Raw genomic sequence first — 26107 nt, 5'->3', positions numbered from 1 at the left:
GCTAGCTTAATGTGTGGGAGCGGGTTTTAAGTGCTGGCAATCTGGTAAACATTTGGGAAGACTGGGTTGAATTTTCTCTAATATAACTGGAAAAGCAATGGGCTTGGTGGCAGGTCTGTGCTCACATCCCAGTTCTGTGATGTACTAGCAGAGTGACCTTGGGCAGTTGACATGAGTCTCATTGGTCCCTCATCTACAAAATGGGGATATTAATGCTTACTCTTCAGGGTTCTTGGAAGGCAATCATTGGTAATAGTAATGCCCTAGCCCAGTAGGTAGTTGTTGGCATAATTAATCCTCACAACAACCCTTTAAGGTAGGTTCTATTATTCCCCCTAGTTTAAATACTGCAGGAAAATTTAGAATAAGAAAGTCAAGTAACTTGCCCAAGGTCACCCAGGTGGCAGAACCCAAATCTGAACCCATACTGGCTTTCCAAGGCTGCTCTCTTAACCACTAAGCAACACTCTAAGGATAAATGTGCCATTTGGAGGTGTTCTGAGGATGCTTACAAGGGAGTTAGATCTGGGAGAAAATGCAAATCACAAAGGTAAAGGCATCTATTTGGAGAAGGAAACTTCTTTTCCTACTGTCTACTTTCTTCATGTATATTTCGGAGGCACCGTGATTTGAATTTGTTAAATGTTTATATGTACACATAGTAAGCGGTTAATAAACATTTGTTTGGCCAGTCAGAATCCAATTTGGGATTAACATACTAAAATAAAGTTAACTCCTAAAATAAAGACTAAGGCACTATCTCTGCCCTCAGGGGGTGGATAGTTACTAGGGGAGAGAGATACATTGTAGGGAGATAAGCTTTGGAGGCGAGGTATGCTGAAGAGACTGGGGGTAAAGGACAGGCTGGGGGCGCGGGCAGTTCAAATGAACTGTCTCCAGAAGAGAGTATTGAAAGCTGAGTATGAGTTAGCCACATGAAGGTGAGATGGTGAGATAAAGGCCTTCCAGGCCAGAGGTTGCAAACTGGCACCTTGATTTTGGTTGGCAGATGTGTTTTGATTATTCACAATTGAATTACTTGCCAACATGTAGAAACTGGAAGATTTCACATAAATACCAAGATTTCTGGCTTCTCTTGAAAAATAGGAAGATCTGGAGTCCCTGGGCCCACATTCCTGCCAGACCACAATTGCTGGACCTGGGTAAGGGCTGCCCCTCTGAAAAGAACGGCTCACTAGTATTGTACCTGGCAACCTAGTTTTCTATTCCTCTCTAGCAAGGAGGCCTGAGAAGGAAAGAAACAAGGTGTTTGTATTGACAGGGGTTTAAAGTTGCTTAGACGTAAAGTTTCTGACATAGAGCTTCTGAGGAGGGGCCAAGTAAACTGATTAATGATCTCAATGGATTTATAGGTGGCCGTGACCACAGAATAATTATGAGGAAGGCTGTAGGAAGAACTGTTTCCTCTTTTTGTTGGGGGGGGGATTCATTTTCCAGCTCAGATGAGGGAGAGTTTATTTTAACCTTAATTTATCTAATGCCTTAATATGAAATTCATATACTTTATTACAGTGATCCTCAAGCTTTGCTGCTTTTAAAAATACCAAGGCCATTGTATCAAACCCAGGCATCCAAACAGTTTTCAAAAACTTGCCAGGTGACTCTGCTGAGCAGCTACATTTGAGAACCAGAGGTTTAGCCTCTGCCCTTTCCTGTTGCTTACTCTCCCTGAAGCCCTGGCTCACCTCCAAGGAGTGGTGGGTCAGTGACAATGTTGTCTTTCAGAACATCCGTTTCCAGATGGCAGGGAAGAAGCTCCAGCTCGAAGTGGAAGTGTGTTTTTCCCTCTGATTCACAGGAAAGACCAGTTCAACCCCGGGGAGAAGCAACTTCACATGCTGAAGAGACTTGCTGCTTTTTGACCCCTGAAACATTTTTACCTGAGGGTTCTGACAACTTAAATAATTGGTATGCTATAACTATTCTGGCTGACAGAAGTGTGGTTTAATGCCGATGAGTCATAAAAACATGCAACAAACAGGCTTCAGGCTAAAGATATCTAGATTAAAAAAAGAGAGAAAGGAAAAGAGAGAGAGTGACAGAGACAGGAGGGGGGAAGGAAGGAAGGAGGGAGGGAGGGAGGGAGGAAGGAAAGAAGGCAGAAAAAGCAAGCAAGTAAGCTAGTTCCCTCATTTTATTCCCCCGACTTGTTTGACACTTTTTTTTTGGCTGTGTTGGGTCTTCGTTGCTGCACGTGGGCTTTCTCTAGTTGCGGTGAGCAGGGGCTACTCTTTGTTGTGGTGCACTGGCTTCTCATTGCGGTGGCTTCCCTTGTTGTGGAGCCCGGGCTCTAGGCACGGGGGCTGCCGTAGTTGTGGCTCTCGGGCTCTAGAGCTCAGGCTCAGTAGTTGTGGCGCACGGGCTTCGTTGCTCCATGGCATGTGGGATCTTCCCAGACCAGGGTTCGAACCCGTGTCCCCTGCATTGGCAGGTGGATTCTTAACCACTGAGCCACCAGTGAAGTCCCTTGTTTAACATTTTAATCAGGTTTCTACTTTCAGGATAGCAACTTAGTGACCTTGGCCATGTTTCCAGGTGTCTTGGTTCTTTGGGATGACTGACTTATATAACACTTGGTGCGCACAATAACTTGTTTCAACGTAAACCAAAATATTTTTTCATAGCAATATTTCCATGAAAAAGAATTGCTGAAATATATTCCCAACTACCTAAACTCAATCTATACTTTTGACTAAAGCACTGAATTCTCTAGTCCCCAAGAAGAAATATCAGTGAAAACTGTAGCCTCTGCCTGCATATAGTAATTCATTGTAGCAATACTTTTTGGCCAACATACAAATGGATCATTGACTAAAAATGATGAAAAGTGAAGACTTCCTGAACTTTTTTTTCCCTTCTTAATCATCTCATGTCTTGGAGCTAAAGTATCTTTCTGTGAGATTTAAAATGAAAAATACCTGCCAATGCAGGGAACACGGGATCGTGCCCCGGTCCGGGAAGATCCCACATGCCGTGGACCGGCTGGACCCATGAGCCATGGCTGCTGAGCCTGAGCGTCCGGAGCCTGTGCTCCGCAATGGGAGAGACCACAACAGTGAGAGGCCCGCGTACAGCAAAAAAAAAAAAAAAAAAAAAATACACGTTACAAATTTAGCAGCTCTAACTTCTTTGCTAAGACAGAATGTTTGGATGCAACGCTTACTTCTGGGGCAGATCACACAGGCACTTGTCTGATCCTTGAAGAAAATGAGTCAGGATAATGGCTTACAGTGGGGAAACTTGGCAGTTGCTGGCTGACTACAGAACTTTTGGAGCTAATCAGAATGTTGAATTGCCTTCAGCTTTAAAAATGATTTTGTTTTAACATATGTTAGCTGAAGCAAAAAATAATACAGTAGGAGCTATGCGTCTATCAGAGTGACTGACAGATTGAAATTCTCTAGAAAAATAGATTATTTTCCCTCAAAGAGAGTAAAGTTTTGGTTTTCAAAGTCAATCAGAAAACTAACAATTTGGACAGGAGGGGAATCAGCTTCTCTTTCTGAGACAGTATATTTCTAATGATTTTTATGGAGACTATAATAAGGATCAAGAAACAAAAGCTTGATATGGACATGTTTTTAGCTAGCAGATTGAAAAGAAATAATGGCATGAAATAAAGCGTTTTTTTTTATACTGACAAAGTTCTCATTCTTTTATATTGTCTGAAATAAAATTGATAAATTAAAAAAGAAATCTGTAACAGTTCAGTTCTCCAATACTAGCTATGTTTTTTGTGGTTAAAACTTTATCATGTATACTTTCCTGTGTATTTTTTAAATTTGGGGGGAAGATTCAAGTTTATATAGCAATCTTCCAAATACTCAGTATATATGATATATATATAGAGAGAAAGAGATACATAGATAATATTAAAAATTAAATTTTAATGATAAGAAACCTTCCTGATATTCAGATGTCAACACAAAATTTAAAATGTGATCGTTTATCTTAGCAACGCTGCTTCTAAGACCACAGGGGCAAACACACTTAAGAAGACACTTTAAACAGTATATTTGTAGAAACATCAGCATTTTTCAATAAGGAAAGGAAAAACTCCCTTACATATCTGCCTGCCTCATAGTCTTTAATTCCCTTTCTATAAAAAGGCATTTATGGGCTCGAGTCAAAAAATAGGTCAGCATGTGGAAAAAAGTTTCAAATGCAAACAGCCCTGTTTCTCATTCCTCCTCTAAGTGTGGCATCTCACCTGGATGTTCTCTGAAACACCAGCATACTTTTTATGTAGTTTCTATAGCATCCTTCCTTAAAGTCCTTGGGGTACCTCTGTCTTCTCTCTCATCCCTGAGAGGAACATGACTTTTTTAAGCAATGGTGCTGTTACCCCCATTTGCAATGTTCTTGTCCTGTCAAGCTTTAAGCCCTCCCCTCCCTCCTCCAGCTGGCTAACTCCAGGCCCAATTCAGGTGTCATGGATTCCTTTTCAGGGGTGCGCTCCCTGACCACTCCTCCCCGGACAAAGTCTGGATTAGTATCTCCTGGCTCCCCTGGCACCTGTGTCTGGTTGGTGTCACGGTCTGCACTCGTGTATGCTAATTCTTTATTCCTCACCTTTCTCTCTAGACTGTCCACGAAGGCTGTTTTATTCACTGATGTGTTCACAGTGCCCCAAACAGTGCCTGGCAATAGTAGCACTCAATTAACATTAGCGGAATGAATAAATAAATGGAAGGTCTAAAATAGAATTCTCAAATGATAGAGGTGTAACAGAGCCACAGATCAGGAAAACTTTAGTGAAATCTGGTTAGCAGGTTGGGAAGCAATGCTGGTTGACCACACAGCTCCCTTTCATGGGAAATGGGAAAGTAGACATCAGTGGTTGGCACGTTTAGGTTTGGAAGCGACCTCCTTTAAATCTCTCTCCCTTTTATCTCCATTAAAGAGCCTCCCTGGATCTATAATAGACAAGAATATAAAAGCATCATTCTCTTTCTCATCCCATCCTGTTTACTCAGCAACCCCAGACCCCGCCCCTGCCTCAGCCCACATGTTCTCTATTAATAAGCGTTAGGAGAGGCCAACCTCACCCAGCACAGTTTCCCCCCTTTCTTTTCTCATCAGGCAGGCCTCAGCCAACTGCCAGAACTCATGAGTGAAAGGCCTTGCCTGCTCTTGGGAGCTTTGGGGGGAGGGTGAAGACAAAGGTGACGTCTGGGCCTCCAGTGTCTCTGAGACCCAAGTGGCCTCAAGTGTTTTCAGATCAGCAAGCAGCTCTCTTAGAATTTGGTGATAAGCCACGGCCTTCACTTGGGGGAAATTTAGAGGCACGTTTTAAGGAGTAAACATATTTACTATAACTAGAAATAGGGCCAAATTCTGTGCCTTTGGAAAAGTCAGTAAAGCAGACACACCCTTGTGCCTTCTAAGTGAATTAACATACTGTATTCTGTTGGAGGGCCGATTGTCTCTTCATCTTTCATTCCTGCCCCGGGGAGCCATCTGTACTTGGAGGGTATGTGCACAGGATAACTCACTGTGGACCGAGGACTTTCGTGCTCAGCCCTCGATGAATGACCCTTTCATACACTGGGGGCTCCCTCTGATTTTCTCACTAACCAGAACTTAGCTGGGCCTAGAAATTTCTAATGGCAGAAAGGTTCACACAAATGTAAAAACAAAAGGCAGTGGCTGAATTTTTGTTGTTGTTGATGTGGTGGTTGTTTTTAACCTGTAGATGCCGTATATTAATCCGCGATACAATATTATTCTCCTTAGGGTCTCATGCTTACCTTTGATAAAAACAGATGAAAAGTTCAAGTTATTTTAGGGCTTTGGGGGAGAGGTGTTGCATGAATTCTTCTTTCCGAAGGGCAAAGTCCTAGAGTCCAGGAAGAGTTAACACCTTCATAAGGTGAATAGTATACTTCCTTCTTAGCAAAGGCTGAGGCCCAATGCTTGATTTAGAAAAAACAATCAATTAAGTAGCTGGAGTCATGCTGTCCATCAATATGATTGGCAGTCAACTATACCAATCAATGGACTTATTTACATTTGAATCTCTTCCTTGTTTTGTGTAGTCTTTTGGAGACTCTTTTCCTTTTAAGATTTTTACTTTATTATTTTCTGTTTATACGTTATATATGCCTATTGTAGAAAAAAATTAGAAAGTATAAAAAAAAAGCATAATGAAGGGAAAAAACCCACAATGTTAACACCCAGAGACAAACAGAGACCATTAACATAATGGCCTGTTTCCTTGGAGAATTTTTTCAAGCCTACTTTTTGATTCCTGCCTGCCCTGCTTCAGAAATGCTTTTTCTTTCCCCAGTTTTTTGCCAACAAAATAGAATCCTTGTTGTGGCCCATCTGAATGTGAATAAAACTGTCCAGCTGCAGGTTCTCATGTGGCACATAGTAGGCACACAGGAAAAGTTTACTGAATATGACTGATTATTTCCAGAGTCCCAGTGAACTAATTCTTGAGTAACTGGTGGTATTCATCAGCTGGACCACGTGAGATATGAATTGAATGCGCGTTAGAAAGAACAACATGCTATAGAAATGTTAATAAGTATGTGTTTTAATAGTAGCTCAGCAGTTGGGATGCAGAAACGAAATTAAAGAAGATGAAAAGTTATTGAACTCCTGTTTTCTCGCCCAAGCACTGGTAAAGGGTAAACTCTGGGAAGCCATGGGACTCCAGACTATTCTGAAATCCAAGCCTATACATTTGGTTTCCACATTATATGTCACCTAAACCTACTCAGAGTCTCCATTAAGGACTGAGAAAATAGCCCTTATTTTATATAGAATAAAATTTGGGGTTCTGAATTTCTAATTCATGCCTCTTATTCAAGTTCCCACACAAAACCTAACATTCAGTGTTTGCAGCACCTCCACTGTGTTTCAGCATATCCTTTTCAGATCCTTCACCAGACAGCATCCTACAGCTCTCATTCATAAAGTCCAATTATAAGACAAGAAATGTCAGGAATATACACTTTGAGAGTGGGAGGCAAACAGAACAGTACATTGTGACTTTGTAAGAACAGCCATGCATTTCCTCTGGGCTTGTTTTCAGTTCCTTTGTCAGTTGATTACATGGTCTTTTATAATTTCTCATCTACAGAATGGAGCTATTTGCTTGTGGATTATTTGAAAGACCCAGGCTTATGCAAAAGAAAAACGAAGTCATCGTGAGGTAGAATGATATTTCTGGGTAGTTGTTTTTGCTTTTCTTTTTTTTTTCACATAATTATGAGAATACAATTTATAATAGTGACTCTTTAGATGTATGAAACAACTAAATATTCTATTAATTCAGTCTTAATGCATATGTAAAGCTATATAGGCATTTGTTATTTGTGTAATTGCATTTATCAGTAATTTCATATAAAGAAGGTTTTCTTACATGTATTTTGTTTTCAAAGCACACCAATTTTCAAAGCATACAGAGTGTGCTTTTTGACTCCTACAACAATCTTTTTAGTTTAGACAGTACCTTATAGTTTACAAAGTGCTTTCATTATATATTATGTTACTTAATTCTCATAACACTCCCCCAATATAAAACTGGTCAAAGTACTTTGGACTTTAAATCCTCATCTGTGGCTTTACTCTTCCATTCAGCCCCATAGATAAGTTTCTTCTGTCTTGTATCCCTTTACTTGATAACTTTTTGAGACAGCTCAGTGTTGTCTCTTCCAAGAAAACTTTCCCCAATAAGTTAAGTTGAAGTGACCTCATCTCCTCACTGTGTCCATTTACTACTCTATAAATTTAAGTTTATAGGAAGTTTTTAAAAAAATCTAGTTATTTGGGCTTCCCTGGTGGCACAGTGGTTGAGAGTCCACCTGCCGATGCAGGGGACACGGGTTCGTGCCCCGGTCCAGGAAGATCCCACATGCCGCAAAAGAAAAAAAAAAAATCTAGTTATTTTAAAAAATTCACACTGCGCAACAGGAGAGGCCACAACAGTGAGAGGCCCGTGTACCGCAAAAAAAAAAAATGCACACTGCACATGACTACATTCTTGTATAATTATTATAAAAACCTCATGGCCCTGTGAGTCAATAACCACTTACATAAAAAGTTAAAAACAAATAAAAAATTGTATTCTCCCATGTCAGTATATATAGGTCTTCTGAGCTCCTTTAAAATATTGTATAGTATTTCATAGTATGAGTGGTCTGTATCAGCACATTTCAATAGAATTCTCTGTAATGATGGAAATGTTCTATATCTACCCCATCCAATATGGTCGTCACTTGTCCCACGGGGCAACTGAGCACTTAAAATATGGCTAGTGAAACTGAGGAACTAAATTTTAAAGTTTATTTAATTTAAATTTAAATAACCATATATGGCTGGTGTTTGCCATATTAGACGGTGGAGATTTATACTTTATATTAAAATTGTTTGTGGGAATTCCCTGGTGGACTCTGTGCTTTCACTGCTGAGGGCCAAGTTCAATCCCTGGTCAGAGAACTAAGATCCCACAAGCCACACAGCCAAAAAAAAAAAAAATTGTTGGAACTTCCCTGGTGGTGCAGTGGTTAAGAATCCACCTGCCAATGCAGGGGACACGGGTTTGAGCCCTGGTCCAGGAATATCCTACATGCCATGGAGCAACTAAGCCCGTGCGCCGCAACTACTGAGCCTGTGCTCTAGAGCCTGCGAGCCACAACTACTGAAGCCCACGTGCCTAGAACCCATGCTCCACAACAAGAGAAGCCACTTCAATGAGAAGCCCACGCACCACAACGAAGAGTAGCCCCTGCCCTCCACAACTAGAGTAAGCCTGCATGCATCAACAAAGACCCAATGCAGCCAAAAATAAATAAAATGAAAAATACAATAGCTTAAAAAAAAAAATGTTTGCTAGTCATTTAGATTATTTCCAATTTCCCCTTAAAACTCAGTGTTGTCCAGATGTAGAGAACAAACGTATGGACACCAAGTGGGGGAAAGTGGTGGGGGTGTGTGTGTGTGATGAATTGGGAGATTGGGATTGACATATATACACTAATATGTATAAAATAGATAACTAATAAGAACCTGCTGTATAAAAAAATAAAATAAAATTCAAAAAAAGAAAAAACTAAGTTGTCAACTAGGTAAAGCATTAGAACAAAAAGGAATTATTTTTGCCTTCTTACATGTATTATTTCTTGAGAAGCTTGCACTCATTTTTAAAAAATATATACATTTATTTATTTATTTATTTTTGGCTGCATTGGGTCTTCGTTGCTGTGAGCAGGCTTTCTCTAGTTGCGGTGAGCAGGGGCTACTCTTGATTGTGGTGTGCGGGCTTCTCATTACAGTGGCTTCTCTTGTTGTGGAGCACTGGCTCTAGGCGTGCCGGCTCAGTAGTTGTGGCACTCAGGCTCAGTAGTTGTGGCTCACGGGCTCTAGAGAGCAGGCTCAGTATTTGTGGTGCACAGGCTTAGTTGCTCCACGGCATGTGGGATCTTCCTGGACCAGGGCTCAAACCGTGTCCCCTGCATTGGCAGGTGGATTCTTTTTTTTTTTTTTAATAATTTATTCATTAACTTATTCATCAAATATTTATTGACTACTGTGGTTTTTTTGGCTATGTTGTGTCTTCATTGCTGCATGCCGGCTTTCTCTACTTGCCGTGAGCAGAGGCTATTCTTCGTTGTAGTGTGCGGGCTTCTCATTGCAGTGGCTTCTCTTGTTGCGGAGCATGGGCTCTAGGCACGTGAGCTTCAGTAGTTGTGGCACACGGGCTCAGTAGTTGTGGCACGCGAGCTCTAGGGTACAGGCTCAGTAGTTGTGGCGCATGGGCTTAGTTGCTCCGCGGCGTGTGGGATCTTCCTGGGCCAGGGCTCAAACCCGTGTCCCCTGCATTGTCAGGCGGATTCTTAACCACTGCACCACCAGGGAAGTCCCTTGCACTCATTTTAATGCAGACTTCTTTGAAGTTCTACAAGAAATTATTGCATGAAATAGGTAAAGGACACATACTAAAGACATTTTCTATATGAAAGAATGCTTTAAAACATACATCAAATAAAAATATTTATGTCAGTTTTATTATAATAGTAAAATATTGGAATAAATCCTATATCTAACAATGGGGAACTGGCTTCAATATTTTATGATCCTCTATTTATAATGAAGGACAAAGCAGTCGTTAGAAATGATGATGAAATTATAATTTATTGTGATAAAAATGTCTATGATATATCTTCAAGTGAAAAAAGAAAGGTTACCAAGTCATATGTATACTATGTTTCCTTTTTCATACATATACATGCACATTGTTTAGTGGTGAGTCAGTCTACCTGGTTGAGAACATGGTCTTTGGGGTCAGACTGATCTGGGTTTGAATCCAGGCTGTGTCATATACCATCTATGTGACTTTGGACAAGTCTCTCACCTCTCTGAACTTTGGTTTCTTCATTGCTAAAGTGCAAAGCTAATATTTTTGTCTTGTGTTAAATAACATATGTAAAGAACTTAGTACACATGTAGCATTTAATAAATGGTAGTTGCTTTTCTAAGACTCGTATGTATCAGGCACAGAAAGAAATCAGAAATGATATTGCAAGATGATATTCCAAGATGTTGAAAGTGATCATCTCTCAGTTTTAATTTAGTTTAATTAATTGTAAGGAACATTGACTTATTGAATATGAAAAAGTGCATTAAGGGCTTCCCTGGTGGCACAGTGGTTGAGAGTCCGCCTGCCGATGCAGGGGACACGGGTTCGTGTCCCGGTCCGGGAAGATCCCACATGCCGCGGAGCGGCTGGGCCCGTGAGCCATGGCTGCTGAGCCTGCGCGTCCGGGGCCTGTTGCTCCGCAACGGGAGAGGCCACAACAGTGAGAGGTCCGCGTACCGCAAAAAAAAAAAAAAAAATTATGTATATATGAAACAAAAAAAGTGAATAAACCCTATATGTAATCTAGAAATATGCCAAGCTAATAAATTATAGAGCAGTGTAGGTAATGTGATCCCATTTGTGTGTGAAAAAAAATTTCTTTTTAAATAATTTTTTTAAGACATATAAAGTTACTTTTGGTAAGTGATTATGGATGACCTAGCAAGGAGGGGCAGAGAAATCTTTTAATTTTACTTTATGACTCTTGATTCTATTTTAAGTTTTCACATGATTTTATTTTAAAATTTTTATTGGGACTTCCCTGGTGGCACAGTGGTTTGGAGTCCACCTGCCAATGCAGGGGACACTGGTTCGACCTCTGGTCCAGGAAGATCCCACATGCCATGGAGCAACTAAGCCTGCGAGCCACAACTGCTGAGCCCTCGTGCTGCAACTGCTGAAGCCCGCACGCCTAGAGCCCATGCTCTGTAGCAGGAGAGGCCACCGCAATGAGAAATCCGCACACCGCAGGGAAGAGTGACCCCTGCTTGCTGCAACTGGAGAAAGCCCGTGCACAGCAACGAAACCCAATGCAGCCAAAAGCAATAAATAAATAGAAATAAATACATTTAAAAAAAGAGAAAAAATTTTTATTAATTGTTAAAATAATAAGTGCTCTGAGATCTTTCAACAGAAAGAAAGATAAAAGAGAGAGGAAGAAAAAAAACTGCTTTTCATTCAAGTCTACTTTCACCTAGTCTGAAGAAACACGGTTTTCAAAGCTGTAAAAAGGACCTTGCAATTACTGCAAAATTTAGCAACTTTCCAATTCAGATGAAAACTGTGACAATTCTGCCACTGTATCATAATATTTGTGAAACGTTTGACTTTTTCTACTAAAATACTACTAATATTTATTGAGTATTTATTAAGATAAAAAAGAGAAAGGTAAGAAAAGGTAACTTTCTTAAGAAAGAGAGCTAATCTTTCACCACTTTCTCGTATTAAAAAACATTACAGAGGGCTTCCCTGGTGGCGCAGTGGTTGAGAATCTGCCTGCCAATGCAGGGGACACGGGTTCGAGCCCTGGTCTGGGAAGATCCCACATGCCGCGGAGCAACTGGGCCCGTGAGCCACAACTACTGAGCTTGCGCATCTGGAGCCTGCGCTCCGCAACAGGAGAGGCCGCGACAGTGAGTGGCCCACACACCGCGATGAAGAGTGGCCCCCGCTCGCCACAACTAGAGAAAGCCCTCGCACAGAAACGAAGACCCAATGCAGTCAAATAAATAAATAAATAAAATAGATTTATTTAAAAAAAAAATTACAGAAAAACAGGTATGGCACTTCTCACATATCTTTTTTGGCTTCTTCCCATAATTTTCTGCCTTTTCCCTTTAATATGAAATTCCACAGACCAAACTCAATAAACTTAAAAAAATAAACCTAGGGAGTTCCCTGGTGGCCTAGTGGTTAGGGTTCTGGGCTTTCATTGCCATGGCCCCGGTTCAGTCTCTGGTCAGGGAACTGAGATCCTGCAAGCCATGCGGCTCTGGGAAGAAACATAAAAACAAAAAAAACACCTATTTCTTTCTTAATACAGGAGTAATAGGTGTTCATTATAGAAAAGAAAAATAAAACACTTATAAGGCCACCCCAGAGACAATCATTGTTAACATATTGGTGTGAAATCACATTGGTATTTTTACATGTATGCTATATTCTGTTATCCATCACTAATGGCTGTATGGTATTACCTTTCATGAATTTACAAGGATTTATATAATTAATCCCCTATTGCTGGACATTTAGATTGCCTCTAGCTTTTTGTCTTTGTTTTTTTTTTTAATACATTTTATTTATTTATTTTTGGCTGCATTGGGTCTTTGTTGCTACGTGTGGGCTTTCTCTAGTTGTGGCGAGCGGGGGCTACTCTTCATTGAGGTGTGAGGGCTTCTCATTGCGGTGGCTTCTCTTGTTGCAGAGCACGGGCTCTAGGCGTGTGGCCTCAGTAGTTGTGGTACACGGGCTCAGTAGTTGTGGCTCACGGGCTCTAGAGCACAGGCTCAGTAGTTGTGGTGCATGGACTTCGTTGCTCTGCGGCTTGTGGGGTCTTCTCCCCTGCATTGGCAGGTGGATTCTTAACCACTGTGCCACCAGGGAAGCCCTGGCTTTTTGTCTTTGTGATAAACATTCTTATAGTTGGGTATTCGTGTACAACTATGACTATTTCCTTGGAATAAATTCCTAATAATGTAACTGCTGAGTCAAAGTTCAACAAAAATTTAGGATTTTAATGCATCTCAGTAAATAATTGTTAAAAAGAATCAGTGAATGTTTGTGAGCTTATGGCAAAAAGGAGACATCTGTGGAGGAGGTATCTGCAGTCAGGCTCAGAAGTTGAGTTGGTGGATGGATAACTAGAGAAGTTCTTAAGCCATTTCTGGGTCAGGAGAGTAAAAAAGGGAAGAATCTCCACATTCTTATGAACGCAGTGCACTAACTATTCAAGAAAGGAGGCTTAACCTTCTTATTACAGCCAGTTCCTGGTGCTGCTCTACAGTGTATCTCATAAAAGAATATTTAAAACACAGAAAAGGAGCAAGTCTTTATCCAGCCTCTCTCCTGCAATTGTGACTGTTCAGAATCTACTCAACTTTCAAGGAGTAGTTTAAGTCTTTCCTTCTTCATGAAGCATCCCTGACTCTCAAGGATTTCTTCCTTTATTAATGCATAGCATCTCTTGTCTTCATTCTCATATTCAAGAATCATTTTTGAAACTACTTTGTGCCAACACTCTGCTTGTTTATCACTCTAATCTTCACAAATATCGTATGAGGTGGTTATTATCATTCTCAGTTTATAGATGGGGTCCTGAAGCTGGGAGATTAAGTAACATGCCACTGTGATACAAAGAGGCTAATTCAGAATGAAACCAAAGTCCTTCACTCTCTTGAACTTTTGAAATCTATTTTTCCTAAGAGGTAGGAAAAGGCAGAAAGGGAAGCATATTCAAAAGTAGAGGGAGAATGAAAGTGAAAAGAAAGAGCAGTGGGTTAGGGCATTGCTGGGAAGACTTCAGCGTGTCTGGCACAGAGGATCCTGGATGAAGTGGCAGGAGATGCAGTTGGGAAGGAAAGCTGGGGCTGGGATCTTTTTTTTTTTTTTTTTTTTTTTTTTTTTGCGGTACGCGGGCCTCTCACTGTTGTGGCCTCTCTCATTGCGGAGCACAGGCTCCGGACGCGCAGGCTCAGCGGCCATGGCTCACGGGCCCAGCCGCTCTGCGGCATGTGGGATCTTCCCGGACCGGGGCACGAACCCATGTTCCCTGCATCGGCAGGCGGACTCTCAACCACTGCGCCACCAGGGAAGCCCTGGGGCTGGGATCTTGTTGAATGCAGAAGCACGTAGCACAGTGAAATTCAATACGGGCAGTTGAATCTTACAATATGTTGATGATTCAAACTGTCTTTGTTAAAAGATTTGTCTTCCTAGCTAGACTGTGAGCACTGTGAGGTCAGTGGTTGTTTTCCGTATCTGTAGGGTCCAGCACAGTGCATGGCATATGGTAATGCTACATAAATCTTTGTTGAATTAATTAATTAATTTATGAAAATGTTCTCTTGGGAACCAGCAGACACAAAACCAAACCCAAAACAAAGCAAAACGCTGTTTTTAGAATCAGAAGACCTTGTTTCAAGTATCTTCTCTCTAACTTACAGGTTGTGTGACTTTGGGTAAGTTATACAACCTCTTTGAATAGTTTATTCATCTGCAGATAATACTCACCTCAAAGTGTTATTGTGAGGATTAAATGAGATCATACTTTTGAATTACTTAGCACAGTACTTGACAAACTGTAGACATTCAGTAAATGTCAGTTTCCTGCTTCCACCATCCCACTATCCAGAATTGAATCATGCACTCGGAGAACTTATATTCAGATTTAAGGAATAGCCTCTACTTCTAATATTTAGTGCTATTGTCAGACCGTGGGTGTCAATTTAATATTTTAAAAAGATGACTACTGTTTAAAGCATGTATTTCTTTTTTTAAAAATATTTATTTTGGCTGTGCTGGGTCTTAGTTGCGGCGCACAGGATCTTTGTTGCAGCGTGCAGAATTCTTAGTTGCGGCGTGCAAACTCTTAGTTGTGGCGTGCTTGTGGGATCTAGTTCCCGGACCAGGGATGGACCCTGGACCCCCTGCATTGGGAGGGCGGAGTCTTACCCACTGAACCACCAGGGAAGTCCCTAAAGCATGCATTATTAAGTACCACATACAGGTTCTCAATAAACAGATGTTGAATGAATGAATGAATGAATGAATGAATTGAATCCTCAGAGTTTTGTCAGAGTATCTACAGCATTTTCAGGATGTTAGATATATAAATACATCAGTCACTAGTTGATCATGTTGTCTTTAGCTGATTTGAGAGACCTCACTCAAAACCATTAAATTCCTTTTGTTTTGATTATGTCTACACCAAATGAACTTCTGATGACCAGTTTCCAAGCTATCTTGATATCTTGAATAAGAGGACCTTGGAATCAATGAACAGGAGTAACATCTATTTAAAAATGGCATGTTGTCATCTGGCTTAAATCTCTGTTTCTTTCTTTCCTAATTTAAAACAGTTTTATTGAGGTGAAATTCACATACCATACAATTCACCCATTTAAAATGTATGTTTCAGGAAGTTCCCTGGTGGTGTAGTGGTTAGGACTCAGCGCTTTCACTGCGGTGGCCCGGGTTTAATCCGTGGTCGGGGAACTGAAATCCTGCAAGCCACGTAGCGCATGGGCAAAAAATAAATAAATAAAATAAAATTGTTCAAAATATTAAAATATAAAGTGTACATTTCAATGGTTTGTAATATATTCACAGAGTTGTACAACTATCACCAGAATCTAATTTTACATCTTTTTCTCATCCCCAAAAGAAACACTGCGCCTATTAGCATCATTGCCAAACCACCACTACCTCCCCAGACCCAGGCAAACACTAATTACTTTGTCTATAGATTTGTCTATTCTGGACATTTTATGGTTATAAAAATCATAATGTATATATATATATATATATTTTTTTTTTTTTTTTTAACGACTGGTTTCTTTCTTTGAGCATCCATGTGTGAAAACACATTCATGGATGTGTTTTCATCCATGTTGTAGCATGTATCAGTTCTGATTGCTTTTTATAGATGAAAATACTCCATTGTATGGATATGCCACATTATATTTACCCATTCGTCAATTGATAAACATTTTGGGTTGTTTCCACTTTTGCCTATTGTAAAGAATACTGCCATCGCCACCTGACCCTGTTTAAAACTGTTCAATGGCTCTCTTGGAGGAAGCCGCGGTCTCCGCTGCAGCGGAGCCTCGGGCCACCCGACCCTGCTCCTGACTCACCACTGTTCGCTCTCGCCGAGGAACAAGTCGGCCAGGAAGCCGCGCCGCAGCCATGGCTTTTAAAGATACCATAAAGCCCGAGGTGGCGATTCACCGGATTAGAATCACCCTCCCCAGCTGCAGCTTGAAGTCTTTGCAGAGGGTATGTGCTGACCTGATCAGAGGCACGAAGGAAAAGAATCTCAAAGCGAAAGGACCGGTTCGGATGCCTACCAAGACTCAGAATAACTACAAGGAAAACTCCTTGTGGTGAAGGTTCTAAGACTTGGGATTGTTTCCAGATGAGGATCCACAAGTGACTTATTGACCTGCACAGTCCTTCTGAGATTGTCAAGCAGATCACTTCCATCAGTATTGAGCCAGGAGTCGAGGTTGAAGTCACCATAGCAGATGCTTAAATCAACATTTTTAATAAATTGATAATCAGTTGTTAAAAAAAAACACACACAATGCCTTCCCTTTTTTCTATTTATTTATTTATTTATTTAGGCTGCTTTGGGTCTTTGTTGTTTTGCGGGCTACTCTTCGTTGGGGTGCACAGGCTTCTCACTGCGGTGGCTTCTCTTGTTGCGGAGCACGGGCTCTAGGCGTGCAGGCTTCAGTAGTTGTTGCACATGGGCTTCAGTAGTTGTGGCTCGCGGGCTCTAGAGAGCAGGCTCAGTAGTTGTGGCACACGGGTTTAATTGCTCTGCGGCACGTGGGATCTTCCCGGACCAAGGATTGAACCCGTGTCCCCTGCATCGGCAGCCGGATTCTTAACCACTGTGCCACGAGGGAAGTCCCCCCTTTCTTTTCTTTTTTTTTAAGAAGATGTTGGGGGGTAGGAGTTTATTAATTAATTAATTTATTTTTGCGTCTTCGTTTCTGTGCGAGGGCTTTCTCTAGTTGTGGCAAGTGGGAGCCACTCTTCATTGCGGTGCGCGGGCCTCTCACTATTGCGGCCTCCCTTGTTGCCGGGCACAGGCTCCAGACGCGCAGGCTCAGTAGTTGTGGCTCACCGGCCTAGTTGCTCCGCGGCATGTGGGATCCTCCCAGACCAGGGCTCGAACCCGTATCCCCTGCATTAGCAGGCAGATTCTCAACCACTGCGCCACCAGGGAAGCCCGTCCCCCCTGTTTTTCTTTAAAAAATTTTTTTGTTTGTTTGTTTTGTTTTTTTGCGGTACACGGGCCTCTCACTGTTGTGGCCTCTCTCGTTGCGGAGCACAGGCTCCGGACGCGCAGGCTCAGCAGCCATGGCTCACGGGCTCAGCTGCTCCACGGCATGTGGGATCTTCCCAGACCAGGGCACGAACCCGTGTCCCTTGCATCGGCAGGCGGACTGTCAACCACTGTGCCACCAGGGAAGCCCCCCCCCATTATTTTTAAGACAGCGTTCAAAACACTATATATGGTTTTCGTTGCGCAGCAAGTTTTGGCCCCAGTGATTGCTTCAGCCTGGTTTTGAACTCTTCCTATTGTTCTCTGTGCTCCATTCATATGATCATTCTCTCACTTCTTCAAAGCTCCACCTCCAGGTTTTTGTGTCCTTCCCTCTTCCTAGAGACCTCCACCCACTTCTTCCCTCCCCTGCTTAGTTCATTCCAAATTCTTATCTGAATTCAAATATTTTCTCAGAGAAGGATTTTCTGAAATTGATTTCCTTATCCCCTTTCCCACCCTACCCCTCAGCTGGGGCAGGTTCTCTGTTTTGTTTTCTCAGCTCCTTATTCTTTTTTCTCAAAACATTTATCTCAATTTATGATTATGCATATATTTTTATGATCATCAAAATGATGTTTATTTCCTCCGGTAAATAGGTTTTGAAATTGTTTTTGCCCTATTGCATGTCTAACAATAAACATAGTACCTTGCCATTAGTAGATAATAAATATATCCTGGCTGACAATATGAATAAAGAAAGAACACCAGATTTCTGGCTTGGATAACTGATTGATCATGAGGTCATTAATTAAGTTAAGGAATGCAAGATGAGAAATATTCCTGAATCGGGCCAGGAAAAGAGGAGAAGTTAAGTGCTAAGAAAGTTGCAGTTGAGGAAGTCCCAGTGATGAAGGTCAGCAGGCAGTTGGACTATGAATTTAGAGCTGTGGAAAGAGACCTGGAATGGAGACAGATTCGGAAGTTATCAGCAAATAGCTTTTTGGTTAAGATCTTGGGAGCGGCTGAACTTGCCCAGGAAGAACGTGTAGCATAAAAAGGAAAGAAGGCAGGAGACTAAATTCTAGAGACACACGTATTGAGAAACGGGCAAAAGAAGACTTAGAATAAAGGTTTTTTTTTTTTTTTTTTTTTCTTCGGTACGTGGGCCTCTCACTGCTGTGGCCCCTCCCGTTTAGAATAAAGTTTGAAGTGAAATATCAAAGACATGGCAGAAGAACCCTGCCAAATGCTTCAGAGGAAAGTTCTGAGTTTGATCATTTGGGTAAGGTGATGATCATCAGATCTTTCCATTTTAAGGGATTTTTTTTAATTAAAAAAATTTTTTTAACCTCTTTACTGCAGTATAATCGCTTTACATTGTTGTGTTACTTGCTGCTGTGTAACAAAGTGAATCAGCTATATGTATACATATATCCCCATATAAAAATATGGAATGGTTCACGAATTTGCATGTCATCCTCACACAGGGGCCATGCTAATCTTCTCTGTATCGTTACAATTTTAGTATATGTGCTGCCGAAGTGAGCACTTAAGGGATTTTTGAGCATCCTGTTTCTCAACTTTTCACCTAATGGTTTTAGCATCCGTTTATGATCCTTGACTGAATCAATTATCTCAGTCTGGATTGCTGAATGGTGATTTTTTAAAAATTCCATCATCCCCCTGCCCCTGCCCTGCCCCCTGCTTTCTTCTTCTAAATTCCTGTGTTGCTCTCAGGGAAAGTTTCCCTGGGCACCTCCCTCTTCTACTAGCCCATTGCTGGGATATTTCACCTATGGGCTGGGAACAGTAAAAGGCTCTTTCATGAGAAGGTTGTAAGGGAATGGAGAATGTGCTGGGAGGGAAATTTGCTAAACCTTTGGAAAGTATATCCAAAAGGATGAAGAATATTCCTTTTGGTAAATATGACCTCTTCTAGCCTTACACCTCACCTACAAAAAAAATGCAGAGATGTGATTTGTGCCAGATCACACACTACATCCCTTTAGAGGCACTCTCTAAATACGATCCAACTTCTTCAGACAGCTTTCCAAGGCCTTTCAAGTCTAGGTAAGGTGACTTTCATATGCACTCCTAGAGCACCTTGCCCTTCCCTCCCGCATCAGTCGGCACACAGGATTGTAATGGCCACTTTACTCCCTTGAGGCCTCACCAGACCTCAGGTCAGTCAGGTTCCACAGTGTATTACTAACATTTAATCCAGGGCCTCACTCATAACAGGGACTCAAAAAAAAATGTGCTGGGTGAGTGAAGGATTGTATCTCGGGAAATAGCATTCTGTGGCTGGCGAGTGAGGGAGCCTGTGAGAAGTGGACTGGAGAGGCTTCCCAAGGGGATTGGATTTTACCAGGAAGGCACAGGAGAGCCCTGGGGGCCCTTGAGCTGTAAATCAGGCTTCTACTGGATTTGTGATCCAAAAAGATCTCATTTAATCCTCTTAACAACTTGATGAGATAGTTATTCCTATCTCTATTTTACTGATAAGGAAACGGGCCTCAGAGAAATTAAGCAACTTGTTCAAGGACACCCTGCTAGGAAGTAAGTGGAATCAAGAAATGTGAAGTCCATCCTTTTTCTACCTCACCAGCCTGCCTCTCACCCTTTGTAGGAGTGAGAATAGATTCAGTAGCAGACTAGGACATAGACTAAATTGGTCAGGACTTTGCTAGGCTAAATAATACCCTGGCTCCCCAGTACTCACTTCTATCAATGAGTCAGAGATGAAACCAGACACATACATTTGCTTTACATGATGCACTTGCTTGGAGGTTGGCTGCTTATTTAAATTTTTTTCAATATTTTCATCTTGCTGCACCCTCTCTGTCTGAGATCACAAGGTGTAAATAAGGTTTACCTTGGCACAAGGGCAGAGGCAGAGGTCTGTGTGGAGCCATTGCTGGTTCAATAAATGGTTCTCAATAAATGTTGAAAATATATATTACTCAGTATAAATCAGTTGGATGTTAGTTCCATAAGAAAGGGAGATATTGTAGACAAAATTTGTTTTAAAAAATATAATTAGTACTTAAAAACTTGGTGTAAATATGTATGTCTTCACATGAAAAATATGTGTGTGCATCTGTATATCTTTTTTTTTTTAAAGAAAAAAGCATTGTTCAGACTTCCCTGGCAGTCCTGTGGTTAAGACTCCAAGCTTCCACTGAGAGGGCACGGGTTCAATCCCTGGTTGGGGAACTAAGATCCTGCATGCCTGTGGTGTGGCCAAAAAAAAAAAAAAGAAAAAGAAAAAGAAAATAATAAAAAAAAATCATTGCATAGAGGAATATGTTTTGAATAATCCCATATTGGAATTATTATAAATATCCATAAAAGTAAGTCTGGAAAGATAAATGCTAAAATATAAAAATGATATTATTTCCAGATGTAATAATATAGTCAAGATAACTTAGAATTTTCCCAGCTTTTGTCTTCTGCTAAGTTTTTGTTTTAAAATGAACATTCACTAATTTTTCAATTAGGAAAAAATGGTATAAAAAGAGATCGAACATCAACCAAAGCAAATCTTCTATTTATCTGGCTCCTGCTAGGTGCTGGCAAAGAGAAGGGGGCCTACACCCAGCTCTGTAGGAAAGAGATGGACACAACAGGAAAAACTTAAAAAATAGTTCATATTCTAATTTATTTCTTGTCTGTGAGGTTCTAGCTATTGTGTTAGATAGAGCTTTATATAGTTCATTTTGTATATTTATACACCCTTGCAAAGTAGTTCTATTTATGCCTATTTTATAGGTAAAGAAAAAGGACACAAACAAGTCATGTGTGGAACGCATGCCTGTCATACTCCAAAAAGAGGCATTCAAGGCTGAGAGAAGGAGAAAAGACTTTGTCCTGACAGTGGTTGCAGACTGGTGACTTGTGTGGCCAGCACAAGTTTAATGGCAAGACATGATTAACCAGCACTAAGTTTTCGTGTTTTTTTTTAAAATTAAAATCTGAATGTCTTTACTTATGGTTATATAGTGGTTATAAGAGTATACTCTATAACTCGACTCTTCAGATTTAAATCATCAGATTTTAATCCTCCGATTTTAATCCTCCTCTTAAAATTGTGCCTCAATTTTTTAATATGTAAAATGGGAGGTAATAACGGTACATACCTCATACAGTTTTTATAAAGATGAAATAAGTTTATGCATGTAAAAGGTGTTTGCACAGTACCTGACATGTGGCGAGAGCTCAATGGTTAGCTCTTCTTCTATTCCTATTCTGGATATTTTGTATAAATGGAATCATACAATGTGTGGCTTTTTGTATCCACCTTCTTTCACTTAGCATAATGTTTTCAGGGTTCATCCTGTTGTAGCATGCATCACTACTCCATTCCTTTTATGGCTGAATAATATTCCATATTATGGATTTACCACATTTTGTTTACCTATTCATCAGTTGATGGACATTTGGATTATGTCAGTTATTGTGACTAGAGATGCTATGAATATTTGTGTACAAGCTTCTGTTTTTCAATGCTTTTGGACATATACTTTGCAGTGGAATTTCTGGGTCATCTCTCTCTCTCTTTCTTTCCTTCTTTTTAAAATTATGACCATCGTAGTGGGTGTGAAGTGGTATTTTATCGTGGTTGATTTGCATTTCTCTAATGACTAATGAGGGTGAGCGTCTTTTAATACCCCTGTTGGCCATTTGTATCTCTTCTTTGGAGAAATGTCTACTCAAGTCCTTTGCCCATTTTTAAATTAGATTGTCTTTTTGTTGTCGAGTTATAAATGTTCTATATCTATTCTGGATACTGGACCCTTATCAGATAAATGATTTGCAAATAATTTCTCTAATTATGTGGGTTCTTTTCCCTCTCTTGATAGTCTCCTTTGAGGGAAAAACATTTAAAATCCTTTTTTTTTTTGGCCATGTGACATGTGGGATCTTAGTTCCCTAACCAGGGATCAAACCCACACCCCATGCGTTGGAAGCGCAGAGTCTTAACCACTGGACCACCAGGGAAGTCCCTTAAAATCTTGATTCATATATATATATATATATATATATTTTTTTTTTTTTTTTTTTTTTTTTTTGCGGTACACGGGCCTCTCACTGTCGTGGCCTCTCCCGTTGCTGAGCACCGGCTCTGGACGCGCAGGCTCAGCGGCCATGGCTCACGGGCCTAGCCGCTCCGCGGCATGTGGGATCTTCCCGGACTGGGGAACGAAGCTGTGTCCCCTGCATCGGCAGGCGGACTCTCAACCACTGCGCCACCAGGGAAGCCCCCTATATTTTTTTAATGTGTCACTGAAGATGTTTTTGAGTGTTATGCCATTAAACCCCATTTTCCCATAAGCCTTGTGGTTTTCATTGCACAATTTTTCATAGCATGGTGGTTTTTAGGGACACCTATGTCTGTTTAGAGAAGAACCGGGAAAAGACCCAGTGGAGAGAAAGCTTAGCTCGTCTGGATAACTGGAAATGGTTCGGCATTGCTGGGGCTTCTTGCAGAAGCTCAGATTAGAGCTAAGGGTCTGTGAGCTCTTGCTGTGTGTCTTGCTGGAAGCACTTGCCACACACATTAACTCACCCTCATGGTGACACATGGAGGTAGGTCCCATTTAAAAATATTTTATATATCAGGAACTAAGGGGCAAAGGTTTGAAGGAACATTTTCAAGGTCACACAGGGGTAACCCATAGAGATAGTGTCTGAACCCAAGCTGCCTCAGAGTGCATGTTCTTAACTAGACCCCAGGATAGAAGTTTTGTTTCACTTTTCTTTCCTTTTCTAAAGATTGTGCTGGGAAAAAAACCAGTCTCCCCTCCCCAAACTTAAAAGAACAAAAACTGTTCTTTTGCAGTCTCTTTTACCTTTCTCTTGTCAGATCTTTTGTACTTATCTTCCAATTCTGACTAAAGGAAATAATTGATAACTGCCGTATTCTGGAGAAGAGGCTGCTTGGCTTAGTGGGGTTCTAACACTTGGTACCTGCATATCCATTTTTCAGCCTCAGTTTCCTTTTCTATCATTTAGTTGTTTCCTAATCCTTGACAGCTCCTCTTGGATGTCTAGTATACGTCTCCAACCAAAGCAGAACCCTTGATTCCTAGTCTCTCCCACAGGCCACCCAACAGAACCCATTCCCCAAACTTCCTCACCAATTCAATTCAATTCAATTCAATACAATTCAGTCAACACCACCAATTGTACCTTGACACTCAAGCCAAAACCTCAGGGTCATCCTTGATTACCACATTTTCCATTACGTCCCTCTAGTTCCACATACATTCAGTCCATAACCAACTCCTTCTAATTTGAGCTCCAAATGGCGTCCCTGATAGGCCCCCTATCAGAGGGCCTCCCGTGCCTTTGCTCTCTTAGCCCCAGTCTAAGCAAACATCATTTCCGGCCTGCAATCCTGGAATCATCCCTTCATCTGGTTCCTGATCTCTTGCTCCTCTTTAATCCAGTCTTTATAGGACTAGAGTAAATGTCTTAAGATTTTATTCTGACCAAGGCAACCTCCTTTCTTAAAACACTTCAAAGACTTTTAGCTCAGAGTAAAAATCTAAACTCCTTACTGTACCCTAGTGAGGTCCTACGTACTGGGGCCTAGTTTTCCACCTTCATTTCATATCACTTGGACCTGCTTATTATGCAAAAAACCGGCCTTATCTTTGTTCCTTGAACAGGTCAGGCCCTTTTCCTCTCTGCTCTTTTCATCTTTCAGATCTCGGCTCAACTGTCATCTTCTCAGAGAGGATGCTCCTGATATGCCCCACCCCCACCCCACCCCCCTCCCCGGCAGGCTCTATCTCATCAGTCTGTTTAGGTTCTTCATAGCAATGATCTCAATGATCTCTGTAATTATTTGGTTTGTTTATTTACTGGTTTTTGTTTATCACCCTATTTATTTGTTTTCTGTCTCCCACACTGTAATGTAAGCTCCATGATGGCTGTGACCTTGTCTATCTTAGTCACCACTAAATCTTGAGCGCTTGGCACATGGTGTTCCCCGATGAATGAATGAATGAATAAAAAAAAGTGTCTCAACCTATAATACGGACATAAACAACTGAGTGTCTCCTGTATGTGGGGTACTATACTAGTTGCTGGGATAATTAAGATTCATAAGGAATCTTTGGGACTTCTCTGGTGGTCCAGTGGTTAGGACTTCGCACTTCCACTGCAGGGGGCACGCGTTCGATCCCTGGTGGGGGAACTAAGATCCCGGAAGCTGGCAGCATGGCCAGAAAAAAAAATAAAAGATTCATAAGGAATCTTGGTTTTGGAAAGGAAAGCAGAAACAAAACAGGTAAACTAATAACTATATTTATATAAATATAAAGTGAGAAGAAGATGTAGATAAAGGAGTAATTATATCTGGTAGAAAAAGAGGAATGCCAGAGAAAATGCAGAGAGATAGTGACATGAGCTGAGCTTTGAAGGATGAAAGTGCCAGGTAGACACAGAGGAAGAGGCATTCCAGGGCAGAGGTGACAGCATGAAGCAAGCCATGGACCAAGGCCTGAGGTGTAACAAGGGTTCTGAGGAGCAGGAAGGAGCCTGGAGTGGTGGGGCTTCGGCTGGTTGGGGAGGGCATCTGGAGATGAGGCCAGAAGGGTTGTCCAGAGCCAGTTACCAAGGGCTTTGGAGATTCGGCAAAGTTTGGAATGTGTTGTATACGGCACAAGGCACTCCTCCGTAAACAGAGGAATGACATTTTAAATTTCCTTAAGGTCCCTCTAACAACTATATGGTGAGAGCCAAGCCTGGAGACAGGAGGCTCAGTTTGGAGGAGACCTGATATGACAGAAGGTAGGGCGAGGAGATGTGAGGTACATTTCAGGGACAGAATCCACAGGACTTTGTCCAATTGGATATGTTGAAAGGGGGAAGAAATTAAAGCACAGTCTGTAGGTTTCAGGCAGGGTAGACGTGCTGTCAGGCAAGGAGGTATGGTTAAAGTCCAATGTTCACCCCCGCCCCCCCAGTTATCGATGTGAACTTGTAACCCCTTGGGACAAAGTGAATTGATCATTCCCATAGTTGATGAAAGAGCAAAGGCTGGAGCCCAGGACACCTGAATTCTGTCTAGTGCGCCTTTATCTACCAGTGCCTCTCTATCCATCTGTGGGGCATCCGGATCTTTCTAAAAATTTCTTTTTCATCCTCAGCTGATTTACACTTTTATAAAATAAAATAAAAATGAATTATTAGAAAAATGATATTAAAAAAAACCTAATTTTTAAATTATTAGGTACCAAACTACCCTGTTGAATTATTATAACTGTTTCTAAAGGCTTATTCCCAATTTCTATACTTACTGCTAACCCACAGATCAATCAGATGGCAAACGAGCGCTTGCTCCCAGGCCAAATTTGAGATCTCTGGTCCACACAGTTCTGAAGGAACAGTGGGATCTGAGTTTACAGCAGTGAGGAGACTAAACAAAGTTGAATTAGATCTGCTGGGCTACCACAGAGAAAGTTGCCACCTGTGCAGTTTACCAGTTACTAATCTCTAGTAAAAGCGTTCTTTGCACTGCTCCCTCTAGTGCAAGGGAGGTCTTACTGTCACAACTTCACTGAAAGGGGCCCCCCTTAAAGGATTTTCTTCGTAAAGAAATCATTTCCAGTAAACCTGCCAGAACAGTTAGTGGCCATCCTGAATTTCCCTAGGTTGTTGGACACTTTCCATACGTGGGCTGGCAGCTTGGCAGGCTTCTCATTTCACTACTC

The 26107-nt window shown here is 41.3% G+C and overlaps 1 non-coding gene and 1 pseudogene across 1 annotated transcript; one reads left to right on the top strand and one right to left on the bottom strand.

Annotated features, from left to right (window-relative positions):
* Positions 1–16294: 16294 nt before the first annotated feature.
* Positions 16295–17590, top strand: LOC149749383 (small ribosomal subunit protein uS10 pseudogene; annotated as a pseudogene).
* Positions 17591–18826: 1236 nt separating this feature from the next.
* On the bottom strand, positions 18827–18933 carry LOC115802398 (U6 spliceosomal RNA). Its single transcript, XR_004022864.1, has one exon. It is a non-coding gene; the product is annotated as a U6 spliceosomal RNA (small nuclear RNA).
* Positions 18934–26107: the final 7174 nt, after the last annotated feature.

Source organism: Delphinapterus leucas, chromosome 4, assembly GCF_059928025.1.
Source record: "Delphinapterus leucas isolate spDelLeu-1000000601 "Yukka" chromosome 4, BTC_Dleu_Yukka2, whole genome shotgun sequence".
Classification (NCBI taxonomy): Eukaryota; Metazoa; Chordata; class Mammalia; order Artiodactyla; family Monodontidae; genus Delphinapterus; species Delphinapterus leucas.
This window is presented reverse-complemented; position numbering and strand designations above follow the sequence as displayed.